The 13,097-nt window shown below is 39.0% G+C and overlaps 1 protein-coding gene across 1 annotated transcript in view; it reads left to right on the top strand.

Moving 5' to 3' along the window:
- The window catches only part of ANGPT1 (angiopoietin 1), a 301,739-nt gene that overhangs the window by 73,107 nt on the left and 215,535 nt on the right, over window positions 1–13,097 (top strand). The window lies entirely within an intron of this gene.

The following is a 13,097-nucleotide window of genomic DNA, read 5'->3' as shown; positions in this document are numbered from 1 at the left end:
TGACCTTCTTTGGGAAAGTCTCTTTACTCATTCATGCCCTCTACTGAATTCAGGTCCTTAAGTTCTTTCCCATGGACTTCTGAGCAGGCCAGTAAATGATCTCATTGGCCCCAATACTCTGTACTTATTTATCTCTTGTATTCTGTCCTCTCAACTCCAAGAGGAGGTATTTCAAGTCCTGCTTCAAAAACTTACATGATTCAAAACTACCCACAAAATGAAGTCCAAACTCTCTCTCACACATTTAGTCCAGCCTGTTTTTCCTGTCTCATTGCTTGCCACACTCACATTCCCATAGGCCTATTAAGCATGCTACACTTTTCTCTGTTCTCAAAACTTGCCAAGCACATCACACATCCTCTTTATCTTTGCTAAGGCTGTTCTCTCCCTGTTGAATGTTATCCCTTTTTCTCCATTCTTAGGCATTGGAATCATATTATTTTGTTGTTATTTAGTCACTAAGTCGTATCTGACTCTGCAACTCCATATTTAGACAACAAATACTTCTGTAACCCATTTTTAAATATTCAGTCCTTTATTCAATCAGAATTTCCTCTTTCCCTTGTATTAACTTATTATTGTATTTTAACTCAAATTTATTATATAGAATTGTGAACAGTATGCCATAGTTAATTATGTATTCCACCACATTTCATAGTATCTGGAATATAGTAGGAGCATAATAAAGAATATATGAATTTATGAATGGTTGAGGAATCTTTGAAATCTTGCCTTTGAAGATTGTTGGACCTGGACTAGTTATGACCTCTGAATGAGACATATACTTCCAACTTCTCAATTGAGAGTACTTTCTGCCTTTTTGTGTATGTCCCTTTGGTACAAAAGTATTTTTTGAAACTTTTAAATTTCCTGTTTGAGATAAGGGAAAGCATTAACAAGATGGGATTTTTGTAGAATTGGTCCTAGATCCCTGGTTTATGATGGAAGTTAATATCCTGTTTCATCCATTTAAAATCACAGACTCAAAAGGAATTGAAAGATCATTTTTTTCAAGCCATTAATTTTCCAGATAAGGGAAATATTGTTCAGTGTCTTTATTTGTACAGTTTTCTTTTTTATCTTGCATGGTTGAGATTTGGGTTTTGTTTTCAATCCTTTATTCAATATTTCTCTGTTTAAATTTATTTTTAATTGAAGGATAATTGCTTCACAATATTATGTTGGTTTCTGCCATAACACAATGTTTATCAGCTAGAAGCATATATATCTCTTTATTAATGACTTAATTACATGTTCTGCCTTGTCCTTTCTCTGCACAGGATTTTGAAAGCAACAAAACTATTTCACAAAGAAGGATTGGTTTTCTGGGGCAGAACTCACCACTCTAATCCACTTGCAATAGAATGTTCCTTTCTGGATATTATTTGCCACTCAGTAGCCATTAGGTACTGTGTGAATGCTGCAGTGAGTAGCCTTTCCTTCTCCAGAAATGAAAATGAGTTATGTGGTACCAAATGAAAAGTTTGAAATTCACTTGTGTCTATTTCCCTCCTCTATTTATCAATTTAGTATTTGGGAAATCATTAAAAAAAAACACGCAATTTCATTTATACCTCTCCCAATTGAGCAGTCATCTCAACCACTATTGAAGAAAGTACAATGCTTAAAAAGTACATTAAGAACAAAAAGGAAGAAAAAACTTTTCATATCAATGTAAAATATGAATGATTACTGAGATGTTTTGGAAGAAATAGAATCTATTATTTTAATGAAATCTTTCTTTACAAGGCAAGAATTATAAATTGCAAATTGGAAGGAATGCATCCAGTAATAAATCCCTAAGAAAAAAGTACAGCTAAAGCTGGAGATTCTATAAAGAACATGGACAGTGAGATTAGCAGTTCTCTTATATTGTCATGATGACCTCAATTGTTCGAATAGACCGAGGCATAAACTGTATATATCTCCCTTGAAATAAATACCACTACATTATTATGAAATATCTAATACATATTAAACACTTTATTTAAAATCTGACAGGTGAGTTAAACACTCCTGCAGATTTCCCTTGCCTTCCTTAGAAAGCTGTATTTCAGAAAATTTAGTGGGAAAGTAAATCTGCTTGTCTCACCTGACTTCCATTATAGCATCATTTTAGAATGGGCATACTCTCTAAATAATTTATTTAATATATGTGTGTGTGTGCTGTGTATTAAGTGACCAGTCGTGTCTGACTCTTTACAGCCTTATAGACTGTGGCCCACCAGGCTCCTCCGTCTATGGGATTCTCCAAGCCAGAATACTGGAGTGGGTTGCCATGCCCCCTTTTAGGGGATCTTCCTAATCTAGGGATCCAACCTGCATCTCTTATGTCTCCTGCATTATTAGCAGATGGGTTCTTTACCACTAGAGCCACCTGAGAAGCCCTTATTGGAAATTAAACAGAATTGAAGAGTTTGTAACTGGGAGCTTAAGAAGGCAGCAAAGACTTCATAGAGACTGCAGATTCTTGCTAAGGAGAAAGGGGTTGGTAGTTGTGGGATGGAGGATGACATTCTTGCAGGGGCAAGGTTCAGAGGCCTGGGAGAACATTCATCGTGTTCTACATGTACTCTAACATGGCCAGACTAAAGCTGATTCATCTTGACCTAATTCCTGGTTTTTCCTCAATCTGTCCTCAGTTACCAAATGTGTCAGAAAATTGAATACCTGGAAAATTCTTCCCCATAAATGCTGTGTGACAATCTGAGTGTGAAACATATGTAATGGGCAAAGCAACTTGTGACTTCTAACCAGAATCTATGCTTATCTAAGGTGATTTATTTATACACAATGAATAATAAATTATTTAGACACAACAAATAAAGTCAGTAGTCTTATACTTATATTTTCTATTAAGAAACAAAATCACTAATTACCACAGAGATGGGAATACCAGACCACCTGATCTGCCTCTTGAGAAATTTGTATGCAGGTCAGGAAGCAACAGGTAGAACTGGACATGGAACAACAGACTGGTTCCAAATAGGAAAAGGAGTTCGTCAAGGCTGTATATTGTCACCCTGTTTATTTAACTTATATGCAGAGTACATCATGAGAAACGCTGGACTGCAAGAAACACAAGCTGGAATCAAGATTGCCGGGAGAAATATCAATCACCTCAGATATGCAGATGACACCACCCTTATGGCAGGAAGTGAAGAGGAACTAAAAAGCCTCTTGATAAAGGTGAAAGTGGAGAGTGAAAAAGTTGGCTTAAAGCTCAACATTCAGAAAACAAAGATCATGGCATCTGGTCCCATCACTTCATGGGAAATGGATGGAGAAACAGTGGAAACAGTGTCAGACTTTATTTTTCTGGGCTCCAAAATCACTGCAGATGGTGACTGCAGCCATGAAATTAAAAGACGCTTACTCCTTGGAAGGAAAGTTATCACCAACCTAGATAGCATATTCAAAAGCAGAGACATTACTTTGCCAACAAAGGTTCGTCTGGTCAAGGCTATGGTTTTTCCTGTGGTCATGTATGGATGTGAGAGTTGGACTGTGAAGAAGGCTGAGCACCGGAGAATTGATGCTTTTGAACTGTGGTGTTGGAGAAGACTGTTGAGAGTCCCTTGGACTGCAAGGAGATCCAACCAGTCCATTCTGAAGGAGATCAGCCCTGGGATTTCTTTGGAAGGAATGATGCTAAAGCTGAAACTCCAGTACTTTGGCCACCTGATGTGAAGAGTTGACTCATTGGAAAAGACTCTGATGTGGGGAGGGATTGGGGGCAAGAGGAGAAGGGGACGACAGAGGATGAGATGGCTGGATGGCATCACTGACTTGATGGACGTGAGTTTGAGTGAACTCTGGGCATTGGTGATAGACAGGGAGGCCTGGCGTGCTGCGATTCATGGGGTCGCAAAGAGTCAGACATGACTGAGCGACTGATCTGATCTAATCTGAATGTACTAATAAGCAGGCCTCCCTGGCAGCTCAGGTGGTAAAGACTCTGCCTGGGATGTAAATACACACACACACACTTTACCTCATTTCTCGGAGGAAAAAAAAGGCCTGTGATATATGAACTGTTATCTCCATTTTACCAACATGGAAACTAAGGTTGTGAGAGATTAAACAACACTGAGGTCAGACAGATAATTAGTACAGAGCTAGGATTTGAACTCAGGAAATTTGACTTAAAAGCCTGGGTTTTCACCTTTCACATACTCCCTCATCTAAGAAGACATGACATCATGAGATTTATCAGAGGGAAACTCAAGGAGAATAAGTGATTGTAGCACCCCATGTAATAACAAACTGTATTAGTTTCGTGTTGCTGCTGTAGCAAGTTATGTCAAACATAGTCAGGATATTGGCAGTCTGATTCCTTTCTGGAGGCCCTAGGGGAGAATCCATCTTTTGCCTTTTTCAGCTTCTAGAGGCCATCTGTGATCCTTGGCTTACTGATCACTTCTCTTATAAACTCTAACCTCTTGCTTCCATGGTAGCATCTTTTCCTACTGATGTAGAAGCTCCAGCCTCTTCTTCTAAGTCTCCTTTGATTATGTTGGACCTATTCTTATAATACAGGATAATGACTCCATCCTAAGATCCTTAATTGAATCATATTTGCAAAGTTCTCTTTGCTCTGTAAGTTAAAATATTCGTAGATTCTGAGGTTTAGAATGTGGGCACCTTTGGGGAAGCCAAGTCACAAAGACTGATACAATCTAGGAAAAATTATTTGTTTTAAGTTCTGGGTAAGGAAACCAGATTCGATCCCTGGGTCAAGATTCCCCTGGAGAAGGGAATGACAGTTCACCTTACTATTGTTGCTTGGAAAATTCCATGGATAGAGGAGCCTGGCAGGCTGCAATCCATGGTTTAGCAAAGAGTCAGACATGACTGGAGCAACTAACACTTTAGGTAAGGAGGAGTAAATAGTCAGGAACTCTGGCCTTAAGGGGCTCCAAATCAAAAATGAATAAAAGCGGAAAAAGTACTACAGGGTACAGAATAAGTACTTAGTGGTTAGCCTAATCTAATGATGATACAGAGAAATCACATAGTGTTCTCCTGTGTTTGAAATGTTATCAGCACTTTATAAAGACTCTTGTCTGAAATTAATTTTCCAATGAGAAAAACAGTAAACTTAAGTTTAACTTATTATTATTTTTATGACTTTTGTGAAATACCTAAAACATTAAGTATTACCTTAGAACTTAAAATTTCTTTCAAGGATTTTTTTTCCCTGTATATCCTGAAGTTAAAAGTTTTAATTATATTGAAAGTGACACATGTACCCCAGTATTCATTGGAGCACTGTTTACAATAGCTAGATGGAAGCAACCTAGATGCTCATTGGCAGATGAATGGATAAGGAAGTTATGGTACATATATGCAATGAAATATTACTCAGCTATAAAAAGGAACACATTTGATTTGGTTCTAATGAGGTGGATGAACTTAGAGCCTATTATACAGAGTGAAATTAGTCAGAAAGAGAAAGACAACTACTGTATATTAATATATATATATATATATAGAATTTAGAAAGATGGTACTGACAATCATTTATGCAGGGCAGTAAAGAAGAAACAGATGTAAAGTACAGACTTTTGGACTCAGTGGGAGAAGGAGAGGGCAGGACGATTTGAGAGAATAGCATTGAAACCTATACATTACTATGTGTAAAATAGGTGACTAGTGCTAGTTTGATGCATGAAGCAGGGCACCCAAAGCTGGTGCTCTGGGACAACCTAGCAGGATAGAGTGGGGAGGGTGGTGGGAGGGGGATTCAGGATAGGTTGGACACATGTATACCTATGGCTGATTCATGTTGATATATGGCAGAAACCATCACAATATTGTAAAATAATTATACTCCAATTAAAATAATTTTAAAAATTTAATTCTAAAAAAAAGGAACAGAAATCCTTTCAGCACTTTCTAGACACATTCTAGAAGATACTAAGACACTGGTTCACATGTATGTGACTACCTAGTCTATTAACTCTAAATGAAAAATAACCTACATGACAAATGGATTTTTTTCCCCAGGAATGAAATATATCCCAGTTATTGACCTAGGAACTTTTTAAAGTTCCCTCTATATTGCATTGGCTTTCATGTAAATCATATCAAACCACCACAATGTCAGAGTGCCCTAAAATAAAAGATTTGTGAAGGCCTACATTTCAAAAATAATATTAGTCTATAAAATACTTCTTTATACCATGAAACAAGGACTACCCTTGGACCAAGCTCCTGGAAGTTCTCCCTCAACAAGATAAAAGCAATCCCAAAACTAACCAACAGAGTTTATTCTTTTTGCCTTTCTGGAATTTGGCAATAGGCTTTCACAATTTTTTCAAGCTCCCATTGGCTTTGGGGAGAAAAGACAATTAACCCCGAAGTAAGAAGCATTTCACTGTGGACTCTTTCTGCGGGCTTAACAAACAGCTAAGAAAGAGAGCTTCTTGGGAGTGTCTCACTCAGTGTCATTATCAATTAGTGACACCCATTGTCTTAGCAAAGCTTTGAGGAACTTAAGATTCAAGGGGGTTTGATAATTAGAGATGAAGTTTTCAGTTGCTTTTTTGTACACATTTGTTAACCGAGCTGTTAAGTGATGAGATGCTGACTAAAAAGCCTCCCTGGGAAGTCCTGGTTTCACTCAGCATGGTAACTAGTCATACCTTACGTGCGGCTCACTGCGCGTCCTCCTTGCGTTAAGTGATTCTTCCCGCACTTCTCTCATGGTCCTGCAAGCAGTGCCGTATCATCTCAAGCTTGAAGTTGTAACATATAAGCATCTTTTAATTAAAGGATTATGTACCCATTTATCCCTGACTAACCTGCTTATTCATTCTCTTAAACAGCTTTGTTTTCTTTTTTTAATAACTCTCAGACCATGTAATAAGACATGAAGCTTATGATTTAAAATTTCAAAATTCTATTGTATCAGAATTTTTTTATATTCAAAAATGAATGCAAATTTTCAAAGTGCATGAAAGGCAGTTATTCAATGAATAGCTTTTCCTTCACTTTACCTGAGGGTTTAGGGGAAGACAGTAATAAGAAGAGTGCTTTTAAAAAATATCTTTCTGTAGGCTGGGAATTTTACCAACTTGATTAGAGGGTGAGCTAAGAGGTCAAAATAACCAGTGTAAATCTTATAAAGCTTAGTTACTGCTTGTTCCATGGCTATCACCAGTCACTGTCAAAATGTGTGTCCTTGCTCATAAAAGTACCTGGCAGGTGTCTATGATTATTCTTGTTTAATCTCAGCACAAGGAAAGGAAAACAAATCACTACCAATCATCACCACAATAAAAAGAGACATCTGAATTAGAAACTGGGAGATTCACAAGTGTATGAGGTGACCAGAAAAGAGGGACTGAAGATGGAACCCTGGGAAAACATGCATTTTCTCTGAAACACATGATAATAATGCTCTGTCTGTTTTTGTTTGGGTTTATCTTTTAATATAGTATATTTTACTTTGCATAGCCTAGTGTACATTAAAAAGTCTCTTGGGATTTAATCCTATTCCTCATATGGCAGACCTCAGACTACCTATATCCTTTATAATCTCTCAAAGTGCCCTAGCATGGGTTAGACACACACTAATTGAATTTATGTATACTGAGTTACAGTTAGTAGATGGCCACATAAAAGATGATGGTAATAAGTGGAGAGGGCTTCCTTGGTGGCTTAGCTGGTAAAGAATCCATCTGCAATGTGGGAGATCTGGGTTCGATTCCTGAGTTGGGAAGATCCCCTGGAAAAGGGAAAGGCTACCTACTTTCCACCATAGTTTGGCCCCAGGGAAATACCAAGGAGGGAACACAGCCCCACCCATTTCTTTAATCCACAGAAAATTGGATTAAAGATTTACAGAGCATGGCCCTGCCCATCAGAACAAGACCCAATTTCCCCTCAGTCAGTCTCTCCCATCAGGAAGCTTCCATAAACCACTAATCCTTCTCCATCAGAGGACAGACAGACTGAAAACCACAGTGAGAGAAAACTAGCCAATCTAATCACATGGACCACAGCCTGTCTAACTCAATGAAACTATGAGCCATGCCATATAGGGCTACCCAAGACGGACAGGTAATGGTGGAGGGTTCTGACAAAACGTGGTCCACTGGAGAAGGGAATGGCAAACCACTTCAGTATTCTTGTCCTGAGAACCCCATGAACAGCATGAAAAGGCAGAAAGACAGGACACTGAAAGATGAACTCCCCAGGTCGGTAGGTGCCCAATATGATACTGGAGATCAGTGGAGAAATAACTCCATAAAGAATGAAGAGATGGAGCCAGAGTGAAAACAACACCCAGTTGTGGATCTGACTAGTGATGGAAGTAAAGTCTGATGCTGTAAAGAGAAATTTTGCATAGGAATTTGGAATGTTAGGTCCATGAATTAAGGCAAATTGGAAGTGGTCAAATAGGAGACAGCAAGAGTGAACATCGACATTTTAGAAATGGACTGGAATGGCTGCATTTGACTCATATGACCATTATATCTACTACTGTGGGCAAGAATTCCTTAGAAGAAATGGAGTAGTCATCATAGTCAACAAAAGAATCCAAAATGCAGTACTTGGATGCAATCTCAAAAACAACAGAATGATCTCTGTTTGTTTCCAAGGCAAACCATTCACTATCACAGTAATCCAAGTCTATGCTCTGACTAGTAATGCTGAAGAAGTTGGAGTTGAATGGTACTTTGAAGACCTATAATACCTTCTAGAACTAATACCCAAATACCCAAAAAAGATGTCCTTTTCATCATAGGGGACTGGAATGCAAAAATAGGAAGTCAAGAGATACCTGGAGTAATGGGGAAATTTGCTTAGGAATACAAAACGAAGCAGGGCAAAGAAGTTTGCCAAGAGAATGCACTGGTCAGAGCAAACACCCTCTTCCAACAATACAAGAGAAGACTCTACACATGAACATCACCAGATGGTCAATACTGAAATCAGATTGATTATATTTTTTGCAGCCAAAGATGGAGAAGCTCTATAGAGTAGGCAAAAAAAAAAAAAAAAAAAAAGACTGGGAGCTGACTGAGGCTCAGACCATGAAATCCTTATTCCCAAATTCAGACTAAATTGAAGAAAGTAGGGTAAACCACTAGACCATTCAGGTATGACCTAAATCAAGTCCCTTACAATTATACACTGGAAGTGACAAATAGATTCAAGGGCTAAGATCTGATAGACAGAGTGCCTGAAGAACTATGGACAAAAGTTCCTGACATTGTACAGGAGGCAGCAATCAAGACCATCCCCAAGGAAAAGAAATGCAAAAGGCAAAATGGTAACTGAGGAGGCCTTACAAATAGCTGAGAAAAGAAGGGAAGTGAAAGGCAAAAGAGAAAAGAAAGATATACCCATTTGAATGCAGAGTCAAAAGAATAGCAAGGAGAGATAAGAAAGCCTTCCTCAGTGATCAATGCAAAGAAATAGAGGATAACAATAGAATGGGAGAGTCTAGAGACCTCTTCAAGAAAATTAGAGATACCAAGGGAACATTTCATGCAAAGATGGGCTCGATAAAGGACAGAAATGGTATGGACATAACAGAAGTAGAAGATATTAAGAAGAGGTGGCAAGAATACACAGAAGAACTATACAGAAAAGATCTTCACGACCAAGATAATCACTATGGTGTGATCACTCACCTAGAGCCAGACATCCTGGAATGTGAAGTCAAGTGGGCCTTAGGAAGCATTACTATGAACAAAGCTAGTGGAATTCCACTAGGTAATGGAATTCCAGTTGAACTAATTCAAATCCTGAAAGATGATGCTGTGAAACTCCTGCACTCAATATGCCAGCAAATATGGAAAACTCAGCAGTGACCACAGGACTGGAAAAGGTCAGTTTTCATTCCAATCCCAAAGAAAGGCAATGCCAAAGAATGCTCAAACTACCACACAATTGCACTCATCTCACACGCTAGTAAAGTAATGCTCAAAATTCTCCAAGCTAGGCTTCAACAGTATGTGAACCATGAACTTCCAGACATTCAAGCTGGTTTTAGAAAAGGCAGAGGAACCAGAGATCAAATTGCCAACATCCTCTGGATCATGGAAAAAGCAAGAGAGTTCCAGAAAAACATCTATTTCTGCTTTATTGACTATGCCAAAGCCTTTGACTGTGTGAATCACAATAAACTGTGGAAAATTCTTCAAGAGATGGGAATACCAGACCACCTGACCTGCCTCTTGAGAAACCTATATGCAGGTCAGGAAGCAACAGTTAGAACTGGACATGGAACAACAGACTGGTTCCAAGTAGGAAAAGGAGTACGTCAAGGCGGTATATTGTCACCCTGCTTATTTAACTTATATGCAGAGTACATCATGAGAAACGCTGGGCTGGAAGAAGCATAATCTGGAATCAAGATTGCTGGGAGAAATATCAATAACCTCAGATATGCAGATGACACCACCCTTATGGCAGAAAGCAAAGAAGAACTGAAGAGCCTCTTGATGAAAGTGAAAGAGGAGTCTGAAAAAGTTGGCTTAAAACCCAATATTCAGAAAACTAAGATCATGGTATCCGGTCCCATCACTTAATGGCAAATAGATGAGAAAACAATGGAAACAGTGAGAGAATTTATTTTGGAGGGCTCCAAAATCACTGCAGATGGCAACTGCAGCCATGAAATTAAAAGAAAGTTACGACCAACCTAGACAGCATATTATAAAGCTTTACATTTGCCAACACATTACTTTGCCAACAAAGGTCTGTCTAGTGAAAGATTTGTTTTTTTTAATAGTCATGTATGGATGTGAGAGTTGGACTATAAAGAAAGCTGAGCACTGAAGAATTGATGCTTTTGAACTGTGGTGTTGGAGAAGACTCTTGAGAGTCCCTTGAACTGCAAGGAAATCCAACCAGTCCATCCTAAAGGAAATCAGTCCTGAATATTCATTGGAAGGACTGATGTTGAAGCTGAAACTCCAATATTTTGGCCACCTGACTGGAAGAAATGACTCATTTGAAAAGACCCTGATGCTGGGAAATATTGAGGGTGGGAGGAGAAGGGGATGACAGAGGATGAGATGGTTGGATGGCATCACCAACTCAATGGACTTGAGTTTGAGTAAACTCTGGGAGTTTGTGATAGACAGGGAAGCCTGGTGTGCTGCAGTCCATGAAGTCACAAAGAGTCGATATGACTGGCTATTGAACTGAATTGAATAAGTGGAGAAAAGCCACGTGAAGGGGCAAATGTAATGTGTAGTCCTGCCTAACCTGTGAAAATTCACCTACTTAACAAATTGGCTTTCAAAATATAGATTCTTCAATCTGAAATGTTTGGATCCCTTTTCTTATATTTGCTTGGTGGTTCTACCCCTTCAAGCAGCCTAGTATCCTCCAAGTTCTGTTATGCCTTGCTTGGTCTCTGTTTTCCAAATTCCAGTGTCCTATCTTAGGAGCTGCATCTTCTCTATAAATGATCTTGGGGATAATAATTCATTTCCTTTTCCCTTCTTGTTGGGAGTAGATACTAACACCTACCCATAGGAATGGGCTTTCCAGGTGGCACTAGTGGTAAAGAACCTGCCTGCCATTGTAGGAGACTTAAGAGACACAGGTTTGATCCCTGGTTCAAGAAGATCCCGTAGAGGAGAGCATGGCAACCCACTCCAGTATTCTTTCCTTGAGAATCCCCATGGACAGAGGAGCCTGGCAAACTGCAGTCCGTAGGCTCACAAAGAGTCAGACATGCGTGCACACCCATAGGAATTTTCCCTTTCCATAGACCACACCTGGGTGCCATACTGAAAGTCAGTCTACAATAAGTAGACTTTCATATAGTTTCAAACATACAATAGCAGAGAGCTCTTTCCTTAGTGATTACAGTTGTTTTAGAAAATCTTACCTGGGCAAAGGAAGAATGAAATAGACAAACTTAATGGACCAGAGGATCCAAAAAGATACAGAACACTGGATATTGACTTGAAGGACAGGCCTGGTGTGACCACATGTTCTGCATCGATAGGAACATCTTTAGGATGATGTGTGCAACTGAAGGGAGAAAGAAGTACCCCAACACATAGCCAGTACAGATGAGGAGGTTCTGCAGACATTAGGATCTGCTTCACAAATGCCTCACAGCTAGTTCTCTGGTGCTCAAGTTTAGATTATAGTCCAACTGAGTGGAATGTCTGGTAGGGTATTTAGAGTCTAACAGTGGCATGGTACTGGAATCCTTACAGGATCATACATTCTGCTGTAGAAAGTTCGAAACAAAGTTCAGCCCTTGGCCTTAGACAGACTGCCTCTCAAATCCCCATTCCTCCAGAACACACACAGAAGTACCGTTCACAATTCTAGGAACCAGAGGCCAATCTGTTCTCTTTGGTTTTAACTGTGTTATTGACTAAAGCAGAACTCACTTCGTTAAAGAACTCACAAAGTTCACTATATGAAGTGAAGTGAAAGTTGCTCAGTCATGTCCAACTCTTTGCTACCCCATGGACTATACAGTCCATGGAATTCTCCAGGTTAGAATACTGGAGTGGGTAGCCTTTCCCTTCTCTAGCACATCTTCCTGACCCAGGAATCGAACTGGGGTCTCCTGCAGTACAGTCGGATTCTTTATCAACTGAGCCATCAGGGAAACCCATATTCAGGGTTTTTATCTAGATTAGGAAAAAGGGAGTGTATGAATAGCAGAGTTTGGACCCACACTCTTTTTCCATATTTGAATTCTTGTGTTAGTTCTGTGAGAAGTTGAACTTACTTGATTTTAATTTTTAAATTTTCTTAAATATGGGGTGTCATTTTTCTCTACTTGTTTCCACCCACTCCATGAACTTTCATTGACACAGTTCCTATATGGAAAGGGTAGTGTTTGTTTTTCTTGTTAAGCTTCTTAATGCTATAAGGGTCTTGGTATAAAAGAGAAAAGCCTTGTCATTTATTATTTTCTACTCTTTTTCCCCCTCTCCTTTTTGAGTGCTGTGTTTATTTTAAGGACAAGGACAAAAATCCCCAAAATGGAAAGCATATGCATAGAAGCAGGCCTTTGAAGTATCTTTCTTTCTAGAAGCCCAAAGTCCAAGAAAGTGAAAAGAAGGAGGAGTAGCGCATAAGGGGAGGAAAACCACAGACTT

Source organism: Bubalus bubalis, chromosome 15 (genome assembly GCF_019923935.1).
Source record: "Bubalus bubalis isolate 160015118507 breed Murrah chromosome 15, NDDB_SH_1, whole genome shotgun sequence".
NCBI lineage: Eukaryota > Metazoa > Chordata > Mammalia > Artiodactyla > Bovidae > Bubalus > Bubalus bubalis.
Note: the sequence above shows the minus strand (reverse complement) of the source record. Positions and strands in the feature narration are given on the sequence as shown.